This window comes from Heptranchias perlo, chromosome 32, assembly GCF_035084215.1.
Source record: "Heptranchias perlo isolate sHepPer1 chromosome 32, sHepPer1.hap1, whole genome shotgun sequence".
Classification (NCBI taxonomy): Eukaryota; Metazoa; Chordata; class Chondrichthyes; order Hexanchiformes; family Hexanchidae; genus Heptranchias; species Heptranchias perlo.
Genome location: NC_090356.1, coordinates 4,268,693 through 4,295,011, shown reverse-complemented (window position 1 = coordinate 4,295,011; position 26,319 = coordinate 4,268,693). Strand labels below are relative to the sequence as shown.

At 44.2% G+C, this 26,319-nt stretch overlaps 1 protein-coding gene across 1 annotated transcript in view; it reads right to left on the bottom strand.

Moving 5' to 3' along the window:
• camta1a (calmodulin binding transcription activator 1a) overlaps positions 1–26,319 on the bottom strand; it is an 801,272-nt gene that overhangs the window by 47,017 nt on the left and 727,936 nt on the right. The window lies entirely within an intron of this gene.

Here is a 26,319-nt window from a genome sequence, read left to right as displayed (position 1 = left end):
TATCGGGACAAGGGCCTCTGCCAAGACCCCCATGGACCCGACGGGAGAAGACAGGCTAAAGAAGAAGCAGGCAAGTGTTTAATTGTTGTTGCGCCTTCCCCCCGTGCACGCTCTGGAGGTCCTTCATGCCTACAGCTGTGCTCCGACTTCCTCACCAGTCTTCAGGTCCAGCCAAGGGGGCTGGAGCCTGCCCAGTCCATGTGGAGGAAAAACATGGGAAGCTGCCTTCTCCAAGGTGCACATTAGGTTTTGAATAAAGATAATTCAGTGCTGTCCACGTGGTGTAATTACACTCTGAACGTAAACGGCACTTTTTTGCGAGATGTATTTTTAAAATAAGCTGCATAAACACTGAGTAAAAGGTCTAACACATTTTAACTTGCTGCTCGGACTTTAAACTGGCGTTGTGGATCAGACGCCCGTTATAGAAACTGCCCAGTTCTCATTCCCATTGAAAGCCCTACGTTTCTGTTTCTCAACAGTAAAAAAAATAGAAATCAAGCTATTAGTGCCCAGTCCAAACCTGCCCTAAACAACCGTCCATACCAAAATATGTCAACTATAACTGCACACAGGCACCTTAAAATGTAAACGTTCAGTGGGTACATGCACTGTGCGGAGTGATATGAACCCGCAACATTCCAGGTTCAATCCCTGGTCTGTCTGCAGTTAACTGATCACTGCTGGGGTGCAGTACAGATGCTATAACTGGTCCAAGAATTCCTGGGAAAAAGAGATCATTGAAGGGGTCAATGGGACTAACATAGAAGAGGGGCCTTTTGCATGCGCTCTCGGTAGCAGGGAGATTCTACACCGGCCACTTATTTTTGCTGCCGCAGCAGGCCCCAGAGCGTCTTACCACTGCACATGTCACCTCACTCCACCCCTCACCCTCCTCATGGCCCACGCAGCCAACTGCTGTTATGCTAACGACCCTATTGTCGTCAAAACCGGCCAGGTTAAGAGGAATGTTTCAGGGGCAGGTAAAATGGTTGACCGCCTCACTTCTACCAGCCTAGGGTTGCCAACTCTGGTTAGACGTATTCCTGGAGTTTCCATCACATGACCTCCCACCTCCAACTGCCCCGCCCGGTCAAACAGCCTTTTCCCCCCCATCTCCAATATTTTTATAACTAATAAACGAAAGTGGGGATAACAACACACAATTTTTTTTTAAATACCCCTATGATTTTTCTCCTGGGCTTTGGCTCGCAGCAGTGACCAGGAGATTAATCTTTAATTCCTGGAGACTCCTGGGCAGTCCTGGGGGGGTTGGCAACCCTAGTACTGGCGCAACTGCCGAGCGGAAAGCCCAGCCCCTGTGGAACTGAACTGAAACAAGGAGCCTTCAGGAGAGGAGGGGGAGAAAACGGAGGGAAATAAAATCTCAGGAATAAAAACTCTGCATTCCTTGCAAATGGCTGTTTTCATGAAAGTAAAATGTCAATGGTGATATATTTTTAAAACCTTCTTGAGGATCAGAATCCATACAGGACAATGAACAATGAACAATTCCCTCTCAGCCCCATTTCCCTCTTCCTGACTGTGTGACAGCATCGGAAGGGACTCCACCCACTAGCTGCTGCTGAACACTGCAGAGTTCCTGCCTGCAGCACTCCGAGACTGCAGTGGACACTCTGGGGAGGGGGAGGCACGGCAGAGGCCATCTTAAGAGTGGGATGCTCCATAAGTTAACCCTCCGCGCACCTCCTGTCTGCTAACGTGTGCGGCATTCTGCGACTTGTGACGTAGGGTCGCCAACCCTCCAGGATTGTCCTGGAGTCTCCAGAAATTAAAGATTAATCTCCAGGACACTGCTGCGAGCAAAAACCCAGAGAAAAAAATCATAGGGCCATAAAAAAAGGTGATATTTTAAAAAATTTCTTTGAACACTTTCATTTATTAGTTATAAAAATATTGGAAATGGGAAAAAAGGTTGTTTGACTGACAAGTCAAGAATCATTCGATCTGGTACATCTGTGTTACATCTGAACAGTCTGTTTACTTTCCAATTGGCCGTGGGAACGCGGGGTGCCGCGAGAACGGGTGTGCTGGGTGACCAATGAGGAGTATGGGGGCGGGGCGCTTGGAGGCCATGTGATGAAACCTCCAGGAATACGTCCAACCAGAATTGGCAATCCTATTGTGAAGTGATTTGGCCCTGGAGGAGGAGGGGCTGCGTTTTACAGCCTGAGACCTTGAGGCTCTTACGACACCAAGCTGTTCTCTCAAGCTTCAGCCAACTCTTTACTCCAACTGACAATGTTTGCATTTAGAGCTTCTAGTTTCCTCCAGGAAGCTTTCCACAGCTGAGAACTAACAAAAGGGCAATGCCCCTTAAAATCCAGAGCATGGGACGGGCTGATTGGGACTAATAGCCTTCTCTTGTTCCTTAAGGTTGTCATGTCTGAGACTTAGAGAGAATTTAATAATCTGCTGATAGCCCAACAATCCATCAGCTGTCTCTTGTGAAAGTAATTAGTGGATCGAAGGGCAAATTCAATGAGGCTGCCTTCCTGCTGGCTAACAGCACTGCCTGACTAAATTTGTCCTTCAAATTTTTGGTTTGTTGTTCTCCCCTCTGTTTTTTGGCTATTTCCCAGCTGGTGCTTGCTGTTCCTGTACAAAGGGCTTCTCCAGGCCGATGGTATCACTTATGGTGAAACCCCACCTTCTCTAGGCTGATGGTGCCACTTATGGTGAAGCCCCACCTTCTCCAGGCCGATGGTGTCACTTATGGTGAAGCCCCACCTTCTCCAGGCCGATGGTGCCATTTATGGTGAAGAGCCCCACCTTCTCCAGGCCGATGGTGTCACTTATGGTGAAGCCCCACCTTCTCCAGGCCGATGGTGTCACTTATGGTGAAGCCCCACCTTCTCCAGGCCGATGGTGTCACTTATGGTGAAGCCCCACCTTCTCCAGGCCGATGGTGTCACTTATGGTGAAGCCCCACCTTCTCCAGGCCGATGGTGTCACTTATGGTGAAGAGCCCCACCTTCTCCAGGCCGGTGGTGCCATTTATGGTGAAGAGCCACCTTCTCCAGGCTGATGGTGCCATTTATGGTGAAGCCCCACCTTCTCCAGGCTGATGGTGCCATTTATGGTGAAGAGCCACCTTCTCCAGGCTGATGGTGCCATTTATGGTGAAGAGCCACCTTCTCCAGGCTGATGGTGTCACTTATGGTGAAGAGCCCCACTTCCTCAGCCTGTTGGTGGTTGCCTATTGACCTGCTGTGCTTTTTCACACTTTCTGTTATTATTTACTCTACTGTATGCAGCTTGGAAGGAACTCCCCGGTGAAAACATGTTGAATTTGGAAGTTTCTTGAACAGCCTTACACCAGCAAATTTCCCAAGTGTCCTTTATTATCCTTGTTATGAGGGACGCCAATCGGCAGAATCATTCAAAGGATCAAAATAAGACAATAAGAAGAATTTGTAGAAACAGTAGAAAGCCAGCCCAACAAACCCGACCTAATTTCAGAGAGCAACCCCATCTACCCACTTTCTCACCAGATTCCCTAATCCCTTGTCTCTCCAGAACTTAACTGTCTGCTTTAATGGCCTTCCTGGCTAACTTATATAAAACTTCCATTTATGTCACCCTCAAGATGTCCCAAAATACTTCACAACCAATGCATTAGTTTTGAAGTGTAGTAATTGTTATTATACTGTAGTGTCAGCCCTGGCTCAGTAGTAGCTCTCTCACCCCTGAGTTAGCAGGTTGTGGGTTTACAACAGTGACTATATTTCAAAAGTACTTCATTGGCTGTAAAGCGCTTTGGAACTTCCTGAGGTCGTAAAAGGCGCTATATAAATGCAAGTCTTTCTTTTCTTTATGTTTGTAAGGAGTGAGTTCCCGGTGCGTCAAAGACACTGGATTCGCAGTTTGATTTGACAACTCTTGTGTTCACTGGATCCCACCACAATGACAATGACAGAATTTGGGAAGTGAAATTGATGCATTTCTTTTGTAAATGTACTGCCTGGTGTGGTAGTGACAGCAGAAACAATCCAGTTTACTAAGCTTCTTTCTGACAAAGCCACTCAATATAGGATAACGGAATTATGGAGTGGCTGCGTCCCTCGGGTGCTGTTAGACTGCACTGTTTGTGTCCTTGTGGTTGATGAGCCTGTGTACGTGTACCAGAGGACCCTGATCCAGAGGCTGCCAACTGAGCCAAGCTGACAGTGCCTTCATGACACAGTGTTTGGCAAACCTGATTTTTGTTGGGGTTGGAGAAGCCAGAAGAAAGGTGGGTCACCTTTGTCACTTCAGATGCCACACAGAAGTGATACAATGCTTTAACATGTTGGGTGTTTGTAAAAACAAGGTTGCGGCCAATTTTTTTTTAGTACTCTCTTAAAAATAACGGTGGTTGGAATAGCTACACTTGCTCACAGAGAGAGTCCTTGTGCGCACTGACTGAGAGACTCATGTGTCCTGCCAGTTCAACATTCAATTGCATTGAATTGAGGAGCCTGCCTCTGGCATTACACACCATTGGTGGCTAATGGAGCGGGGGCCTCTGGTACATCAACTGCAAGGGCACAAACAGTACTGTTAAACGACTCAATAGCACCAAACACCCCAGGATGCAGCCACTCCACAAAAAAACCTTCCTTCATCCTTTATGTGTGGCTTTGTCTGACAAAAGCTTAATAAACTGGACAGTTTCTGCAGTCAAAGCATCAGAAACCTCTCGATACAGTGACTGTGGGATATATAGTTTTTCTCATTGCAACTGAGCCATAATAAACAAGGCATCAGTGGTCTATAATGTTACAGTCAGGTATTAGGGGGAACGTGGGAGTGACATGCAGACCAAAACTGGACTGATCATTTTGCACTACCTGAAATTATAATGGGTTTTGATATAATAGATAAGGAGAAACTGTTTCCACTTGCAGGAGGGTCAGTAACCAGGGGATACAGATTTAAGATAATTGGCAAAAGAACCAGAGGGGAGATGAGGAGAATATTTTTTATGCAGCAAGTTGTTATGATCTGGAAAGCACTGCCTGAAATGTGGTGGAAGCAGATTCAGTAGTAACTTCTGAAATTGAATTGGATATATACTTGAATAGGAAAAATTTTCAAGGCTATGGGGTAAGAATGGGAGAGTAGATCTAATTGGATAGTCCTTTCAAAGAGCCGGCACAGGCACGATGGGCCAAATGGCTTCTTTCTGTGTTGTGACAAATGGCTACTTGGGTGAGGCACTGGAGGTCGGGTTGCCAACTCTGGTTGTACGTATTCCTGGAGGTTTCATCACATGACCTCCCACCTCCAACCTCACCACCTGGTCAAATAGCTATTTTCCCCCCCACCTAAAATATTTTTATTACCAATAAATGAAAGTGTTCAAAGAGAATGAAAAAAAACACACCACTTTTTTTAATGCCCCCTATGATTTTTCTACTCGGGTGTTTGCTCGCAGCAGTGACCAGGAGATTAATCTTTAATTCCTGGAGACTTCAGTGCAATGCTGGGGGGGTTGGTGATCCTAACCGGAGGGCAGCCAGTGCCCGTGCATTCTGGATCCCAGCGATGAGCTGGTGTCCTCTCCAGAGAAAACAGGCGGGAGAAAAGGAGCAAGAAAAGAACCATGCACATGAACATATCAGCCAAATAATAAATCTGCAATTGAGATATATCGAGAAGTGAAAGGGGAGAGTGCGACCTGGTTAATGTGGGCTGATTGTCTTGTGTGGAGCTGACGAGCTATTGTTCTGACTTGCTATACTGCAGTCTGCTGCAGTGCTGATGATTTCATGGTCCTCGCTCAGCCCTGTTTACCAGAGCTGACCGTGTTCACTGCAGAGCATTTAACTAATCTGACATCACTATATTAGCTCTTGCATTTGAATTCACATGTATGTATATATATCTCTCTACACTCTGAGTGTAAGGGTGTGAACATGAAAGGATGAGGAGTGAGTTACAGCCTGGAATCTAATCAAGATTCAGATGTTTGATCTATAGAAAACATCTTAATTGATGCATTGTAATCACTCCTGGGTATCTGTTATTCCATATATAATCCACTGAACCCCTCGATTAGATTCCAGTCTGTAACTCACTCCCGGGTATCTGTTATTCTATATACAATCCACCAAATGCCTCGATTAGATTCCAGCCTAAAACTCACTCCCGGGGGTGTGTTATTCCATATATATTCCACTGAACCTCTCGATTAGACCCCAGCCTGTAGCACACCCCCTGATATCTGTTATTCTCTGTATATTTATCTTACTTCAAGTGATCTTTTTAAAGTTGCATTTTTGATAGAAATTTTGAGTAAAGAAAGACTTGCATTTCTATAGCGCCTTCCATGACCTCAGGACATCCCAAAGTGAATTACAGCCAATGAAGTACTTTGAAGTGTAGTCACTGTTGTAATGTAGGAAATGGGCAGCCAATTTGCGCACAGCAAGATCCCACAAACAGCAATGAGATAATGACCACTTAATCTGTTTCAGTGATGCTGATTGAGAGATAAATATTGGCCAGGAGAACTCTCAGTTACACTATCCTGAACTAACCACAGGTCCAGAGCTGTATCAAACTGTATTGAGAGTGAGACTGTGCAGTCTGGGGTTTGTGAAAGGGCCGCACCAGTCTTTATGTTTTAACTTTTTTTGAACTAAAAAGGTAATTTCTATTTTTAAAATTTATTGTGAATTTTTTATGCTGGTCGTTCCAACCATTTATCGATGATCTGTCTCCTCAAATGTCCTTGAAAGGACCCACTTCAAAGCTGGAATAAGTGTGACAATTAAATTTAATGTGCATCAGACCGACTTATCAAGTTGTTTCATCCTGATGTTAATATTGATTTCTGTAAACCACTGCAGTACCCCACAGTGATGAATTGTAAAAGTAAACAATACCAGGATTTGATTGGACCACACAAATGCTGGCACTGTGTTATACATTCTGTGCCCACGAGTCATCTTTCAGTTATATCTGGGGGTCTCACTGTTACCCTTGTGACCACGTGCCTCCTCTTGCTCCATTCCTCTCCCACCTCCCTCATTCATTACCCTATGTGCTTCCCCACTCTCCATTTCTTCTCTCATTCATCTCGCTCTCTCTCCCCAGTCCCTGGCCAATGTACCTCTTTCCTCACTCCATTCCTTTCCCTGTATCTCTTTCCCTCCTTCTCTCCATTCCTTCCCCTATGTTTCCTTCCCTCCCTCCACTCTTTCTCCTGTGTCTCTCTTCCTCTGTCTGTCCATTCCTTCTCCCGTGTCTCTCTCCCGCACTCACTCTCTCTCTCTCTCCATTCCTTCCCATGTGTGCCCCTCACCTCTCTCAGCATATGCTCTCCCACCAGGACTGCTCCCAGTTGGCCCCTCCCTGGCCTGTGGAACATCAATGTTCCTTCAATGACTCTTCAACTCGATGGGTAACTAATTATTACTGGCCAAGCCCTCAATATGCCTCTGTCATCCGGTCGATGTGATATTAACTATTAATCAACATTTCTTTGTTATATTATCAGAATGATTTAAAAGAAAGTTAAGGGGATATTTAATAGAGGTGTTCAAAATTATGAAAGGTTTTGATAGAGTAAATAAGGAGAAACTGTTTCCACTGGCATAAGGGTTGGTAACCAGGGGATACAGATTTAAGATAATTGGCAAAAGAGAGGGAGCTGAGGAGAATTTTTTTTTTACACATCGAGTTGTTATGACCTGGAATGCGCTGCCTGAAAGGGTGGTGGAAGCAGATTCAATAGTAACTTTCAAAAGGGAATTGGATAAATACTTCAAAAGGAAAAATTTGCAGGGCCATGGGCAAAGAGTTAGGGAATGGGACTAATTGGATAGCTTAGGCACGATGGGCTGAGTGGCCGCCTTCTGTGCTGTAAGGTTCTATGATTTTGCTCCTTGTCTGTGGCAGAGGCAGCACAATTGGCCCCCCAGGCTAGGAAAGGGTGGGGGCAGGGAACCAGCCAGGGTACCTACCCCTGGTCACCTATACAGTGTCTGCTTTTGGAAACTGCATGTGAGGATGAGATGGAGCTCTACGGTCATGCTCTTGTTTACCAAATATCCTGCGTACACTCACTGTAGGCTCACACATGTGGAGAATTGGGAATCTAGATATGGCGAATTGCATTTCTGATTATAAATAAAAGATGAGTAATAGACATCACCATCGTGTGATCTCAATACTCATACTCGCACGGCCTATGCTCATGAACTTTAGCCTTTTGGTGCGTTTGTTGGGAAAATGGTAAGATGAAAAGCAGAGAGTGTGAGTGTGTTTTTATTGTTGTGAGTGCTTTACTTCCTTGGTTATTGAATGTGGTAGATGTCTCATAATAAATAAATATACACCTGAAATAAAGACTTTGATTTATATAGTGGCTCAGGACATCCCAAAGCCCTTTCTAGCCAATTAAGTACTTTTGAAGTGTAGTTACTGTTGTAATGCAAGAAACAGGGCAGCCAATTTGTGCACAGCAAAGTCCCACAAACAGCAATGAGAGAAATGATCAGATGATCTGTTTTAACGATGTTGGTTGAGGAATTGTGTGCTCTCAGGTCTCTGGCGTGGGGCTCAAACCCCAACCTTCTGACTCAGAGGCAAGAGTGTTATCATTGAGCATAGGCTGGAATCTAATTAAGGGGTTCCGTGGTTTAGTGAGTGTGTGTAAGGTGTTTTCACCAAAATTAGTGCATGTGGCTAAAACTGTGTTGCCATATCCACACCTGTGGTTACTCAGCCATATCTAATGGACAACACTGTACTGAAAGTGCCCGTGGAGCTGAACCCCAGTCGTGCCATCATCTTCAGGCAGCAGAGAGAGGGGAGAGCTGGAGGGAGATGAAAGTCTGAGTATTTCAACGTCTGTCTGAAGTACACTTCAAACAGCGTATGAAAAATGAAGCAGGGAGAAAATGGAAAGTATTTGTGTGTGCGCCAGTGAAAAGTTACTGATTGTTGGATTATAACAAGTATTTTTAGTCTGTCAACATTCTAAACATCAAGGAGAAATCCACACACACACACACAGAAAGAAAAGAGAAAAAAAATCAAAACACAGCATCTCCTGCTCTCTTGTTTCTCTTTGTTGCTGACAGCTCTTCGTTGCTAGGTCTGTTGTTAAGTCAAATGATGTCAGTGGGACTCTGTGTGATTTAACTTCTTTGAAACATTGCGGAGTCTCTCTCCTTTTTTGTAAACTGCCTGCGTCAAACCCCAGAACATCAGATACCAATCTTGTTTTGCACAAGGAAAATGTGTGGGATCATAAAAAGAGAGGGTCATGTAGGCAGTTGCACCCCACTCTCTATGCCAGAATTTTGAACGGGTAGATAGTAAAAGATTATTTCCAAATTCAATAATCAGTAACAAGAGACGTAAACTCTGAATTAGTACCAGAATTCTGAAGGGGAGGATTGAAGGACCTTTCCGCCTAAAAGGTTGTTAGAATATGGGCTATTTCTCCACAACTGAAACCTAGTGAAGAATGACATTTTAGAGGGAATTAGATAAATACTTGATGGAGAAAAACATGGTACAGAGAAAGAGCAGAGAAGTGGGATTAGAGTGGATAGGTCGATGGGGGAAGGCAGCACTGGCCAGGTAGGGTGGGCTGAATCATCTTCTGCACCAACTTTCCTGCGATTCTATAAAGCAATATTTGACTTTTCATTGACACAAGCCATTCAGTGGGAACTGGGTGTTGGGTCATCCCAAGGTCACGTAGTAGGGTTGCCAACCCTCCAGGATTGTCCTGGAGGCTCCAGGAATTAAAGATTAATCTCCTGAACACTGTTGCAACCCAGGAGAAAAATCATAGAGGGCATTAAAAAAAAGTCGTGTGTTTTATTCACTTACTTTGATCACTTTTGTTGATTTGCTGTAAAATTACTGGAATTGGGAAAAGAAAAGGCTGTTTGACTGGGTGAAGCGATTGAAGGCAGGAGGTCATGTGATGAAACCTTCAGGAAAATGTTCATCCAAGAGTTGGCGACCCCAACACGTAGGCAAGAGATTGACTATCTACAAGAAGCCATCATCAGTCACTTGGCTTGGAACCGGCTGCTGGGGAACTGTGCCTCACTGCAAAGCTGCAGTCCCTGGCAACTTTTAAAAACTTTACTTTCAACTTTTAAATGTTAGCCCAGCTGACAGTCTGCCAATGTTTTACCATTTAACCAGCGGCGGGAGGCAAGGGAGCGGAGCCCTGGGATCAGGGCTCACGGTACAGTCTCTTCTTGGCGTGATTTGGGTTCTGCTGAGCACGCGACACTCAGAGCCGTGGCTGTAGCCCGCCTCACGGGGTGGAGGTGGTGGCCCGGAGAGACGGCGGTATGGTCAGACACTCCTGGTCTGTCTCAGCGCCATTCCTTTGTTTCACCAGAACTTGTACATTGGGGTAGATACCCCTCTTGGGCCGTATGGCTTCGGGCACCTATTAAACGCCAGCTTGATATTCCATTCCACTGCAGTCAATAGAACACTGAATATTGGGCGGGCGAGTACAACAGGCAGCTGATTCGACATTGCCTGTTTCCCCTTATTGCCCCAGACGGATTTTTACCCCGTTGTGTCTGGCTGCATCCTGTACAACAGTCACTTAACATAACAGAAATAACAAGTGTCCAACTGTTTCCATTTTGGCTTACTCCAAGCACTGTAAGGACAGACGAGATAATCAGAGTTGCTGCTTTGAAGGAGGGAATGGCCGTCTCTCGTTACAAACACCATCACATCAAATATTTACACCCTTTGTTGGCACGGAACTGTCATTCCACTCACCAGATTAGACACTGAGCAGCTGTATCCAAAGGAACATTTATATAAATAAATCAGTATATATTATCTTTCTTGAAATAATGACACTATTATTCACTGTATATCATTCAAGATATTTTATTCACTGAATACGACTCCTTTTCTAAATATTTACTGTGTTTTATTGGATTTGATGCAACATTTTGCTCCAGTTATGTAGGAACAGAAAGAGGCCATTCAGCCCCTCGAGCCTGTTCCACCATTCAATTAGATCATGGCTGATCAGTATCTTAACCCCATTTACCCACCTTGGTTCCTAACCCTCAATACCCTTGCCTAACAAAAACTATACATGTAATGCCTTCAGAAAAAAATATGCTCTTCAAAAATTTATTCTCAGGATGTGGGCTCCGCTGGCAAGGCTGGCATTTATTGCTCATCCCCAGTTGCCCTGAGAAGGTGGTGATGGGCCTTCTCCTTTAACTGCTGCAGTCCGTGTGGTGATGGTGCTCCCACGATGGCATTAAGTGGGAAGTTCCGGGGGTAAGGAAGGAACGGTGACATGTGTCCAAGTCAGGATGGTCCGTGACTCGGAAGGGAAAGTGGAGCTGGCGGTGCTCCCATGACCTTGCTGCTCTCGTCCTTCTCGGTCGTAGAGGTCGCGGGGCTGGGTGGTGCTGTCAAAGTGACCTTGGTGAATTGCTACAGTGCATCCTGTATCTCGTACATACCGCAGCCACGATGTGCCGGTGACAGAGGGATTGGACACTGAGTTCAGTGGCAGATTAAGATTAAGATTCAGTGTGCAGCTTAAGCAAACTGCTCTGTCCTGAATGGTGCTGAGCTTCTTGAATCCATTCGACTTTGGTAGGGAGCCACCAAACTGAGCCAAGATGACACTTCATAAAGTGCAGTTTATAAAAAAAATAAAAATGAGGACTTGCCTAACAGACTTAGTCACAGGATCAACAAAAATTGAGTGAGATCTATCCTACATATGAGTGCCATCATTTTCTTAAAAGGGACAGACTCCCCAAATCAGAATCAGCTGAACTGGGCAAAAGTTCTTATATCTTTCAAATAAATCTGAAGTGGATTCTCAAATAATGACAAACAAGCAAGAATGCCCAGCAAGGACTACTTCATGAGTATTGCACCCAACAAACGCCTTCTGAGTTGTTCAATGACCTAATTGAAGCTTTGCTTGTTATAAAGGACTCAGACACATTAGTTTGATTAGGGCAAATGGTTCAAGTCCCAGGAGAAACGATTTCAAATCGAGATAGTTAGGAGTAAGAAGGGAAGTCAAGTGAGACTTCATCACCCAAAGTGTAATCGAGCTGAAGGATAAGTTGCCTGGGGAGGCTACTGAAGTGGACGGCATAAGTGGGTTCAAGAGATAATTGGATGCATTTCCAGAGAGTAAAGGGTTTGAGGGATATGGTGAGAAAGGTGGGGGGGAGGGGGTTAAGGGATCTTGATATGTATTTTAAAAATGGACAGGCTTGTCAAGCCCAATCACATAGAATTACATAGAATTTGCAGCACAGAAATAGGCCATTCGGCCCAACTGGTCTATGCCGGTGTTTATGCTCCACACAAGCCTCCGATCACCCCTACTTCATCTAACCCTATCACCATATTCTTCTATTCCTTTTTTCCTCATGCACTTATCAAACTTTCCCTTAAATGCATCTATGCTATTTGCCTCAACCAATCCATGTGGTAGTGAGTTCCACATTCCACTCTCTCGGTAAAGAAGTTTCTGCTGAATTCCTTATTGAATTTATTGGCAATTATCTTATATTTATGGCCCCTGGTTTTGGACTCCCCCTCAAGTGGAAATATCTTCTCTATGTCTACCCTTCATAATTTTAAAGGCCTCTATCAGGTCACCCCCTCAGCCTTCCCTTTTCTAGAGAAAAGAGCCAAATGGACTTTTCCTGTTCGTAAAAAAAAAATTCAACAATGTAACTTTGTGGCTTTCTTGATCACTTGTGATTACAACAGTGACTTCACTTCAAAAGTGATTTTTTTTAGTTGTGAAGTGCTTTGGGACATCCTGAGGATGTTGAGCATTGTGCAGATGTGAGCCTTTCTCTCATGTTATTCATTGTACTTGTCTATAGTGCATATACTTAATCCTACAGGAATCCACCTAAATGCATAGGCTTAAACACAGTACACAATGTCTGATCCTCCCAGGTCACAGTCACACTAGAACGGTCAACATCGCACAATCCCAGCCTCAAGAAACTTTCCAGCAGTGAGCTGCATACCTCAAGTACCATAATGGTGACTAAAATGAGTGGCAGAGGGCAGCAAAGCGCCATTAATATCCACATCTCTCCTCCTTCTCATCGTCTTCTCCATAACTTTCTCTCTTCTTTTTCCCTCACTTTCTCGACTTTTGTTTTTAAAACTTTGTCTTTTTTATTTCACAATTCATGTAGCTATGCAAGTGGAACTCTCCCAGCATCCACAGGGGCAGTGAAAGCCCTCTATCAAAACTCTAGGACCCAGCTGGGACACACCCAGCTTCATAATGATCTCATTGCCTCTCAGTCTCAATAAACTAAAAGTTGTGATGTATTTATGTTGAAAGCTTCTTTCAGCATTCAAAATGCATTGTTCAAATGCATCGTCCAGTTTGGCTCTGTGCCATACCCACCATGATTCAATCCGCTGGTCTGTGCTGAGTTAGCTGATCTCAGTTGGGATAACAGTAAAAAGAAAGAACCTGCATTTATATAGCCCCTTTCACGACCTCAGGACGTCCCAAAGTGCTTTACAGCCAATGAAGTACTTTTGAAGTGTAATGTAGGAAATGCAGCAGCCAATTTGCGAGATAATAACGAGATATTCTGTTTTAGTGACGTTGGGTGAGGGATAAATATTGGCCAGGACACAGGGGAGAACTCCCCCGCTCTTCTTTGAAATAGTGCCATGGGATCTTTTACATCCACCTGCGAGGGCAAGCGGGGCCTTGGTTTAACGTCTCATCCAAAAGACAGCACCTCCAACAGTGCAGCACTCCCTCAGTTCTCCACTGGGGTATCAGCCAGATTATGTGCTCAAGTATCTGGTGTGGGACTTGAACTCACGACCTTCTGACTCAGAGGCAAGACTGCTACCCACGAAGCCATGGCTGACACCTTGTAGAGGTGCTATAACTGACCCCAGCGCCCCGAGACAAGGGGAGGAGAAAAATCACTCAGGGTTCCCTGCTCCTATCCACAGACACTTCTTGGAAAGTGGATCTTTGGGTGGACGTCAAGCGAGGACAGTGTTGGGTTAGATTCCGATGCCTTCCACGGTTGAATAGCCTATCGACACTTATTCGCCAGGCTCAGACACAAAGAATGGCTACTGGGCTGACATATGAGACCTTCTGACACCCCTGGACTGGTAACGCCGATGAGACTGAGCACCTTCGGGACTCAAGGAAAGAAAAACGGAAAAATAAAATAGATTCAGTGCAGGGAACTCCTTATATTGGGATAAAATATTTTTGCGTTTTTCATGGGACAGAAGTATTTGTTTTGTGTACAGAGGACTGAGTGTACAGCAAGATTTTAATTTTACCACAAACCTGCAAACCTCTCCCACAAAACTTTCTAATGTGGAAATGTGAACAGTTCCACAGTAATATAAATATGTAACCTGTCATCCTAAGTATCGTAGCATCATAGTAGGTACAACACAGAAGGAGGCCATTTGGCCCATCATGCCTGTGCCAGCTCTTTGAAAGAGCTATCCAATTAGTCCCATTCCCCTGCTCTTTCCCCATAGCCCTGTAAATATTTTTCCTTCAAGTATTTATCCAATTCCCTTTTGAAAGTTATTATTGAACCTGCTTCCGCCGGAGATCATAACAACTCGCTGCGTAAAGAAATGTTTCCTCATGTGGCCTCTGGCTCTTTTGCTGATCACTTTAAATCTGTGTCCTCTGGTTACCGACCCTTCTGCCACCGGAAACAGTTTTTCCCATTTCCTTATTCCTTCTTTCTAAGTCTGCGTAATTTTTTTTGCTCCGTAACTGACTAGGAATGAAAATCTATCAAAAGGAAAAATGACAAGTCAGGACTGCAGCCAAAAAAATCATTAAGAAATATTTTCTTTTAAACCTCTATTGAAAATCTAAACAAAGAACAAAAATAAAAAATGTAATTTTGCCCTCTGCTCATTTTGTGTTTAGATCCAAAGAACAATTCATTACATTTCTGGGATAAGTTGAAAGTCACACTATTCCTGTTGAGTCTCGCCCCTCCTCTCCATAAAGGTACTGCCCCTTGCTGGCGACAGTTCTATGGCTGGTTGCTGCACTCCAGTATCTCACCCGGGCAGTCAGTCACTATCTGTAGGCCAAGAAACTGAGTGTTGGCAGGCAATTTGATTGTGGGGGGACAGAGAGAGGGTATCACAACCAAGCCAGATTCTATCCTTGCCTGACATGCTTACTTACATGTGCATAAGCACACACGAATATGTACACATACATGCATGCATACACACACAAAAACACATGCAATCGCACACACACGTACAAACATACACACACGTGTGTACGCAAACACTCACGCATATAGATGCACGCACACAAACACATGCACACATGCAAACAGACACACACACCCTCGTGCACTCGCACACTTCCTAGCAGGAGTCACTGGAGAGCAACCAGGAAGCGGCTGCTTTTATTCAATTCTTAACTCAGGGTCCTGAATCCCAATCACATTACCCCTGCTGCACCTCAGCAGGAATCAGTCAACTCAGCACAGACCAGGGATCAGACATCGGACCTGTATAGTGTGGTTCCGTAACACACCGGACAGTCCATTCACCCACTAAGCTGGAAAGTCTTTTTTTTAAAAAAGGAATACATTCGAAAAGGACCTGTCACTTTAAGATTAGGCATCAGCAAAGCTTTGCAAATGCACAACATGATGATGTCAATCACAATGAAACACATCATTGTGTCAATTTTAGATCACATCACCACAGCAAATGTGATGCAGTTATTCCGCATCTCCTCCCACCCGAAAAAGAGTTTACTGGACAATTTTTCATAGGCATGTTGCCCCTTTAAGAAAAGACACATTATTGCCCACGTAACAAAACATGTCACTAATTTGTCAACTTTCATTGTGGCTTGCATCTGAAATGCCTCGAGTGAGTTACAAAGAACCAGAGGACACCAGGGTTCAAGAAAATGCCGTTATTTAAAGGGACACTGTCCTGATGATAAAATGTTTGGCAAACTTCAAGAGCAACATGCAACCATGTCATTAAAAACAAGGAAGTTTTTTAAAAGTTTGGCAAACACTTTTTTACCAGTGAAGTGCTGCTATATACTGAGGTGGCACTCTGCTCAACCACTCCTCCATGCTTCGATCTTCCAACTCTGGTCTTTTGTGCATAAGACAGTCAACTGCAGCAGGGGTCAATGGCGCAAAATGGACGGTCAATTGCAGCAGAGGTCAATGGCGCAAAGTGGATAGTCAAATGCAACAGAGGTCAAAGGTACAAAGTGGACGGTCAATTACAACACAGGTCAAAGGTTCAAAATGGACAGCCAAATGCAACAGAGGTCAAAGGTACAAAATGGACAACAATTGCAAGAGGTCAAAGTCACAAAGTGGGCAGTCAATTGCAACAGAGATGATGTCAGGAAGCACTTCTTCATGCAAAGGGTAGTGGAAATCTGGAACTCTCTCCCCCAAAAAGCTGTTGAGGCTGGGGGTCAACTGAAAATTTCAAAACTGAGAATGATGGATTTTTGTTAGGCAAGGGTATTGAGGATTATGGAACCAAGGCAGGTAACTGGAGTTGAGGTACATGATCTAATTGAATAGCGGAAAAAGCTCGAGGGGTTGAATGGAAGACTCCTGATCCTATGTTCATCGGTCAATGGCATAAAGTGGATGGTCAATTTCCGCAGAGGTCAAAGCACAGGGTGGATGGTCAACTGCAACAGAGGACTATTTCAGAAAGCACCTTCATGCTGCTGACCCCTGCACTTCATCCTCAGGTTCCTGCCAATCATCCGGCAGCATTGCCTTGATAAACCTTACTGCCCTGAAACAGCCTTCAGCTACAATGGACTCGGTAGAATACTGATTTATAGTCCGCTTCTTCGACTCCAACTTGTATATTTGAATATCAATTGGTTTTCAACGCCTTTGGACTCCTGGTGACTTTAATATATAATTGGTGAAGAAGGGAAGTAAATTTAGATTTAAAGAAATAAATCGCAACATTACATGACTGGAAGTAAATTGGCGTCCATTATTCTTTATATGGTGAGATGACGTTGTCCTGTCTGCCCTCTTGGCCGAGGAGAGCACCATAGTAGCAACAGAGAGGAAAATGGGAAGAACAAACGAGATAATTAAAAAATCATACCTGAGCGACTGGATGGTGCAGTGGGTTAGAGCCCAGACTTTCATCTTGGGGAACTGGGCTCAGTCCCAGCCTAGGCTCATGGAACGAAAGCCTCCTCTGTCTGCTGGGTATTAGAGTCCGATGTGAAGTGTTTGGGCTCTCTCAATCAACTTCCTAGTTGGCTTGGGCCTACAGCACAGAAATGTCCTAGTAGAAGGATCTGTACTCTGCATCTAGCCTGTGCTGTACCTGCCCTGGGAGTGTTTGATGGGACAGTGTAGAGGGAGCTTTATTCTGTATCTAACCCGTGCTGTCCGTGCCCTGGGAGTGTTTGATGGGACAGTGTAAATGGAGCTTTACTCTGTATCTAACCCATGCTGTACCTGCCCAGGGAGTGTTTGATGGGACAGTGTAGAGGGAGCTTTACTCTGTATCTAACCCGTGCTGTACCTGCCCTGGGAGTGTTTGATGGGACAGTGTAGAGGGAGCTTTACTCTGTATCTAACCTGTGCTGTACCTGCCCTGGGAGTGTTTGATGGGACAGTGTAGAGGGAGCTTTTCTCTGTATCTAACCCGTGCTGTACCTGCCCTGGTAGTGTTTGATGGGACAGTGTAGAGGGAGCTTTTCTCTGTATCTAACCTGTGCTGTACCTGCCCTGGTAGTGTTTGATGGGACAGTGTAGAGGGAGCTTTACTCTGTATCTAACCTGTGCTGTACCTGATCTGGGAGTTCTTGATACTGACACCGGGTACCTGAAACGGGAAAATCTTCCACTGCCCAGCACTGATAGTCCTCACTTTGATGTGCACAATATTCACAAAAAGTGTGAAGAATTCTACATTTCTTGTACAGCAGTGGTTCCTGAGTTAACACACCCACACTGCTCTTGACAAACAAGAGAAACAACTGAAACATTAGCTCTGAGAACACAGTTAGCAAACTGGCCTGCAGGTATTTTTCATTTTAATTACAAGACAAACTGAAGGGTTACAACAGATCAACAATGAAAAGCAGGCAAAACAAGAAAAGGATCCTGATCTTTATATTTAAACTTCACAAATGTTCAAGGCAAATGAAACAGAATCTTCAGGAGAAACCTCTTTACCCAGAGTGGTGAGTATGTGGAACTTTCTAACCATAATAAAGCAAACAAGACACTGAGGTTCATTTCTTGAGGGACAAAATTGAAAAGCAGAGAAGCTATGTTAAACTTGTATAGAACCTTGGTTAGACCTCACTTAGAGTACTGTGGACAGTCCTGGTCACCACATTATAAAAAGAATATAGAGGCACTGGAGAAGGTGCAAGAAAGATTCACAAACCCTCCCATTGTATCTTCCTTAGAACACAGATTTGAAATGATTTACATCGAAGGACAAAGTCTCCTGAACAGTAAACATCAAAAAGTATTTAAGTTTGAATTTTATTAAATACTCAAGCACACACAGTTTGCACATGCAACAACTAACACACACACAGACATTCACAGACACACTCATATTACACACACACATACACACCAGCAAAACCAGATCGGAGAAGATATAATTAACAGGAAAGGCTGAATAGGCTGGGGCCCTTTTCTCTAGAAAAAAGAATGAGGGGTGACCTAATAGAGGTCTTTAAAATTAAGATGGGGTTTGATAAGATAGACGTAGAGAAGATGTTTCCACTTGTGGGGGAGACCAAAACTAGAGGTCATCAATATAAGATAGTCACTGATAAACCCAATAGGGAATTCAGGAAAAACTTCCTATGTGAATTCAAGAAAAACCCAAAGAGTGGTTAGAATTTGGAACTTGCTATCATATGGGGTAATTGTGGCAAATAGCATAGATGCATTTAAGGGGAAGCTAGATAAGTACATGAGGGAGAAAGTAATAGAAGGTCATGCTGATAGGGTTAGATGAAGAAGGGTGGGAGGAGGCTCGTGTGGAGCATAAACACCGGCATAGACCAGTTGGGCCAAATGGCCTGTTTCTGTGCTGTACATTCTATATAAAAGAAGCAGAGAGACATAGTTTTGCTGGGGGGTGGGGTGTGTGTGTGTAAAATATGAGTGTGTCTGTGAATGTCCGTGTGTGTGTGTGTGTGTGTTAGTTGTTGCATGTGCAAACTGTGTGTGCTTAAGTATTTAATTAAATTCAAACTTAAATACTTTTTGATGTTTACTGTTCAGGAGACTTTGTCCTTCGATGTAAATCATTTCAAATCTGTGTTCTAAGGAAGATACAATGGGAGGGTTTGCTTGCTGACCAGGTGTCTGTGGTGTTAACGGTGGGATTAGAGATACTCTCAGGTGCAGAAGCTGTGTGTTGAAATACACCCCCCACGCACGGGCCACAGTGGCATTTAAGCAACACAATTCGACGCTGTTTAACAGCTTTCTTGGCAAAGGCAGGAAAATAGTTTAACAAACTCCTCCCAACAAAGACTCTGCCCTTTAAACAGGAAAACTCATTCCTGCCGGTCTTTATAAAACGCACTAAAACATAGCTTATCATTTCACAAGCACAAGTAATTAGACAGGATTCCCTCACCATACACTCTGAGCAACTTAAACAACTGGGTCCTGATAACCGCCTGCATGTGAGAGAAGCTTTCACAAAGTCAGTGTTTTAAAACTATACTTTTGGAACATTGATTCCAAGTTCCTACACTGTTCCCTCCAGATCCCACAGTAAATATATTGTTCTCAATTCCCCACAAGCTTCAGGACTGTCATATGAATCTTCAAACAGAATTAACAACAATTTTTTAAAAATCTCTGCAAGAAAACAAATTTCAGTTTAATGCCCTAGTCCACACCTTCAAAAAGAGAATTATTCTGAGAGTGTTTAAAAGTACATTTTGCTCGGCAGGTGTACTGTGGTGAGCACATGAACTTAATGCAGTGTCCTTCGAAGGAAGATAAACAGAAACATAACTGACAAGAAGAAAATGAACTTCAGACAAAGAGGAGAATCCAGAACTCCATGCTGGGGTGAGATCTGTTCAATAAAAAAAGTCACCCAGCAAGGGAGAAGCAATTCCCCAGTCTGTGCCTACACACACTGAAATACATTTTCCAGACAGAAACACGCCTAACTCATAGAAAGCTGCAAACACACACAAAGAAATGCACACACACACACACACACACAGTTCGGAGGAGTTCAATACCTTGCACTTCACTTGTCATCGGGAGCTCCCTGCTTAGCAATTTCACTCTCCCCTTTTTTTTTAGTACAAAAGCAGCCACTGCACCACAGGAGGAATCAGGAGCCCTGTGGCCCCTCTGCGAACTCACACGTGTTGTAGGTAAACAGTTGCCCCACTTTGCGTGCTCCAGATCTTAAGCTCACCCTGCAAGCCCTGTCACTTTGGCTAATCGAATAGCAGGTCTGTGAACAAACCCTCTATTTGACAGTCCATCCCCCCTCCCTCCGAATCTCAATGTGAACTCAAGATTCCCAAAGAACAACAGGCAAATGGTTGACTGACTGCAGGGGCTGTCGGAACACGCCCCTATCACCCTCCCCCCTGCAAGCGACCATCTGACAGGTGGGGGACTTCCATGGGGCCCCTTCAGAAATCCAGCTCTCTATTTTTTTTTCTTTTGTCCTTTCTCTCCTGTACCTGCAATGCTGCAGAAAGATCAGCCCTGCATTATGACAAATCAAGGCAGGCATCTGTACTCTTACTACATCACACTTACACACTGACTGAGAGAGACTAAAATAGGCACAAGGGCTTGATGAAACTGCAGGCAGGGAAAAGGGTGCGTGTCAAAATAAGAGCCCCTCCTCACACTGCACCACTACACAGCTCTCTACGAGCAGGGATCCAGTGCTCGCGATTGATACCACTGAAATGCATGGAGTATTCACTGTGTCACGAAGGGAGTGTTCATCATAGAATCCAACACACAAACAAGCAAGGCTGTGCCCTTACAACAACAACAACTTGCATTTCTATAGCACCATTAAACATAGTAAAACATCCCAAGGCGCTCCACAGGAGCGCAATCAGACACAAAAAATTGACACCGAGCCACGTAAGGAGATTTTAGGACAGGTGACCAAAAGCTTGGTCAAAGATGTAGATTTTAAGAAGCCTCTTAAAGGAGGAGAGAATGGTAGAGAGGTTTAGGGAAGGAATGCAGAGCTGAGTGGCCAAGCAGCTGAAGGCACATTGAAAATCGGGGATGAGCAAGAAGCCAGAATTGAAGGAGCGCAGAGATCTCGGGGGGGATTGTAGGGCTGGAGGAGGTTACAGAGATAGGGAGGGGCAAGGCCATGGGGGGATTTGTAAACAGACCTTTTCCAACAGGAAGGCACATTTCTGTCCTTGGCTGATGAACATAACAGAACTTGAATGAGAATAAAATCCTTTTACTTTCGACATCCGTTATATTTGATTATATTAAAGGGGAACTGTCCGTTATATTAGATTATATTAAGTGGGAACTGTCTGTTATATTCGATTATATTAAAGGGGAACTGTCCGTTATATTCGATTATATTAAAGGGGAACTGTCCGTTATATTCGATTATATTAAGGGGGAACTGTCCGTTATATTCGATTATATTAAGTGGGAACTGTCCGTCATACTCGATTATATTAATGGGAACTGTCCGTTATATTCGATTATATTAAGGGGGAACTGTCCGTTATATTCGATTATATTAAAGGGGAACTGTCCGTTATATTCGATTATATTAAGTGGGAACTGTCCGTTATACTCGATTATATTAATGGGAACTGTCCGTTATATTCGATTATATTAAGGGGGAACTGTCCGTTATATTCGATTATATTAAGGGGGAACTGTCTGTTATATTCGATTATATTAAGGGGGAACTGTCCGTTATATTCGATTAGATTAAGGGGGAACTGTCCGTTATATTCGATTATATTAAGGGGGAACTGTCCGTTATATTCGATTATATTAAGGGGGAACTGTCCGTTATATTCGATTATATGAAGGGGGAACTGTCTGTTATATTCGATTATATTAAGGGGGAACTGTCCGTTATATTCGATTAGATTAAGGGAGAACTGCATCAGCCACAGAGACCAAAAGGTCCCACGTTCAATGCCCAGTCCACGTTGGGTAAGATGGTTCCAGCCAACAGTCGTGCTGTTAGAATTGACCTGAATGCCCCCGCATTTGGGAGGAGGGGGAATTGGCCAGGGTTCCCATTCCTCGTTATTATCCAGTGATCCCTATTGGAAGGTACATATTAGTGGATTTCAGGTGAAGGCAGGATTGGGCTTGACTGCGATGCCCCTCGTGGTCAAATAGCCTATCTACACTCAGTATCTGGGCTCACATATGAAGAATGGTCACTTGAATGACCAGGGAATAGTACCAAAGCATGAATCAGTGCCTTCAGCAGAGGAGAGGAGAAAGGTGAGAGGGCCCTTATTATTGGGTGAAGCATCCTCCGAGACACTCTTTCCTGGGTTAGTAACAAAGAAGAAAAGCAACGAACCGAAGGATAGCATGGGAATGCCATCATCGAATAACCTTATCTGCAGGTTCTTTAAAACAAAGTTCAAATTAAGCCCTAGTCTGCAAGAAAACACATGCAGAAAACACCGATCAGAAAGCAGAGTGGATAGAATGTGCTACCAAACAAGGAGAGAAAACTGATTGAACGTGACTGGGAGTCACACAAGTGCCCACTCACCCCCCAGTCCAGTACTGAGCTACCAGGCACTCTCAGTCAACCAAGAGAAATGAAAGTTAAATTAGGGTTAGCTACCCTGATGGTTTAGTGCAAGAGTGTCTGAGTTTCTAACCTTTGTGGGCTGCACTGGTGCTGTGGGTCCACAGGAGCCCCATATAGACTTTAAACCCCTGTCCCCATTAATTCCCATATATTTCAGGTTGCTGCATTAGGAGTTTAGATTCAGATTGGTGTCAAATTTTGTTCGATAATCGCTACTGTGAAGCACCTTGGGATGTTTACTATTGTATTAAAGGCGCTATATAAATGCAGGTTGTTGATTTATCCACCAATGAGGCAACAGCGTTAAGTACAACCCTTCCCAAACCTCCAGGCTCCACGAAATTCAAACGGGATAAACCAATGAGTAAGAAAGATAACAGCAAATAGGACTAAATTGCCTGGGCCTTGAGGGCCAGATTACCAGGGCACACGAGCCACTACATTTGTATAGCGCCTTTAATGCAATGAAACATGTCATAGTGTTTGACATAGGAGAAACGGAATACTGAGTGGTGAGATAGGAGAAAGTTTGGAAGAGGTGACTGGAAGCGTGGTCAAAGAGGTAGGTTTTGCGGAGGATTTTGAAGGAGGCAAGGGAGGTAATATGGTGGAAGGGTTTTGGGGGAGCGTTCCTGAGTGTAGGGCTGAGGCAGATGAGATTCTTCAATTGAAGATGGAGGTGGGAATGCAAAGGAGGCCAGAATTGGAAGAGTAGAAGGCCTTTATTGGCACACTTGAATGTGTGGGCTTTTACTGCATACCACTGTACGGGAGCTAGCGGCCTTCCATTTCCCCACCCAAGAGCTTGTTCTTCAAGTGTGAGCAAAGCCAGTGAGGGTCATGGATTATTTTCTCTCCTCCTCTCATGAGGGTGCTGACTTGTGCTGGACAACAGGGTCCCTGACAGCAGCATTAAGTACAACCCTCCCCAAACCTCCAGGCTCCACGAAATTTAAACAGGATAAACCAATGAATAAGAACCTCACCCAAACGACCAGTCTTCACCAGACAGAGAGTGTCAGCAGATCATTGTCCATGGAAGGTATCTCACTGAGGCCTGATCATGTCTCACCCAAGCGGGCACACGTAAAAACACTCACATATGCTCACACTCACATACACACACTCATACACACACATACAAAGACTCACATACACACACTCACATGGAAATACGTGCTCTCACATATACACACACACACATATACACGATGTGGAGATGCCGGTGATGGACTGGGGTTGACAATTGTAAACAATTTTACAACACCAAGTTATAGTCCAGCAATTTTATTTGAAATTCACAAGCTTTCGGAGGCTTCCTCCTTCCTCAGGTGAATGTTGTGGAGTCCACAACATTCACCTGAGGAAGGAGGAAGCCTCCGAAAGCTTGTGAATTTCAAATAAAATTGCTGGACTATAACTTGGTGTTGTAAAATTGTTTACAACACATATACACATACACGTACACACACTCTTCCTAGCAGGAGTCACTGAATAACAATCAGAGACAGGCAAATTGTCGCACCTGAGCAGTTGCCCTGGCTGAAATCAGCTAACTTAAAAACAACAACTTGCATTTATACAGCGCCTTTAACGTAGTAAAAACGTCCCAAGGTGATTCACAGGAGCGTTAACAAACAAAAATTGACACCGAACCACATAAAGAGACATTAGGTCAGATGACCAAAAGCTTGGTCAAAGAGATAGGTTTTAAGGAGCATCTTAAAGGAGGTGAGGTGGAGAGGCGGAGAGGTTTAGGGAGGGAATTCCAGAATGTGGGGCCGAGACGACTGAAGATACGGCCGGCAATAGTGAGGCGATGGAAATTGGGGATGCACAAGAAGCCAGAATTGGAGGAACGCAGAGATCTCGGAGGGCTGTAGGGCTGTAGGAGATTACAGAGATAGGGAGGGGCGAGGCTATGGAGGGATTTGAAAACAGAATAAGAATTTTAAAACTGAGGCGTTGGTGGGCCAGGAGCCGATGTAGGTCAGTGAGCATAGGGAGTGATGGGTGAATGGGACTTGGTGTGAGTTAGGATACGGGCAGCAGAGTTTTGGATGAGCAAAAGTTTACGGAGGGTGAAAGGTGGAAGGCCGGCCAGGAGACCATTGGAATAACTCAGCACTAAAAATCCTTTAACTCCAGGATTGTACACAAAAGGCGTACCAACTGTTTAAATTTAATTTTAATGGAATGTAGCACTGTGGCACAGGTTGTCGGAGGAACATTGCCTTGTACCATGGGGCAGTGGGACACTGGCTCACGTCCATGATCCTTCAAACACAAACTTTAGCCACGGCCAGACTTGCACAGAGAGTGGACAATTGTCAAACAAGGGAGGACAATCGGACATCACTGTTATGATTCGGACTACCTCCTAATAGTTTCTACTCATGCCCAACTTAAAGTCTTCCATCGCTATGCCCTCGCTCCCCATGATTTGTGACCTTATGCACAAGGTAACCTGGGATAGCTGGTCTCACAGTGAACAAGGAACTCTTTTCCCGTTAAGGCATGAACCAGAAATAGTACGGAATATTACCCTACGCTCCTCAGCTCTCAAACCCCACACTGATAGACAGTTTGCTTAGGGTGAAATCTACAAATTTACCTTATTAAGAAGTAAGATTAACAGCAGTAAGAATGTAAACAGCAGGTCTGGATGACAATACTTCACTTAATATTGCAGTTTCTGTTTCAAAACAATAAAAGTTCCAAAATTTTAGCCATTTTGTTCGATAACCCAGACCATGCATCCACAGTGAAATGTTTAATATGACACTGCACTCTCACAGAATGTCTTGCAAAGTCTTCAGTCCATATGGCAGAAACAGAGAAGATTCTAGACTGCCAGCCTGAAGTATATCCCTCCCTTCCCTTTCAAATCAAGCTGGTACAAAAGAAAGATTTAAAAAAGGTACATTCACCATTAATCAAAACTGTGCATCCAAATAACATTCAATGTCCTATAAGTGAAAACAGCTGGCCTACTCTGGCAGGAGACTCCCTGACGGGACAATAATCACAAACAATTAGCTTATGTCTGTTTGCTTGCATTCTTTGACACCTGTCTGACAGAAGCACCTGTCGCTTGGCAAAGGACGAATGACTCGATTCCCAGAGATCAAAGGGCTACCGAGGCGTGAATGGATCTGAGATAATAGGCTGCAGAGATAATAGCTTCCTGTAAGGAATCATAGGAACAGGAGGAGGCCATTCTGCCCCTCGGGCCTGATTCGCCATTCTATTAGATCATGGCTGATCTCTACCTCAACTCCATTTACTATCCTTTGCTCTGTATCCCTTGATACCTTTACCCAACACAAATCTCTCAACCTCAGTCTTGAAAGCTCTAATTGACCCCCTGCATCCACAGCCTTTTGGGGGAGATTATTCCAAATTTCCACTACCCTTTTTGCGTAAAAGTGCTTCCTGATTTCACCCCTCTAAGGCCTAGCT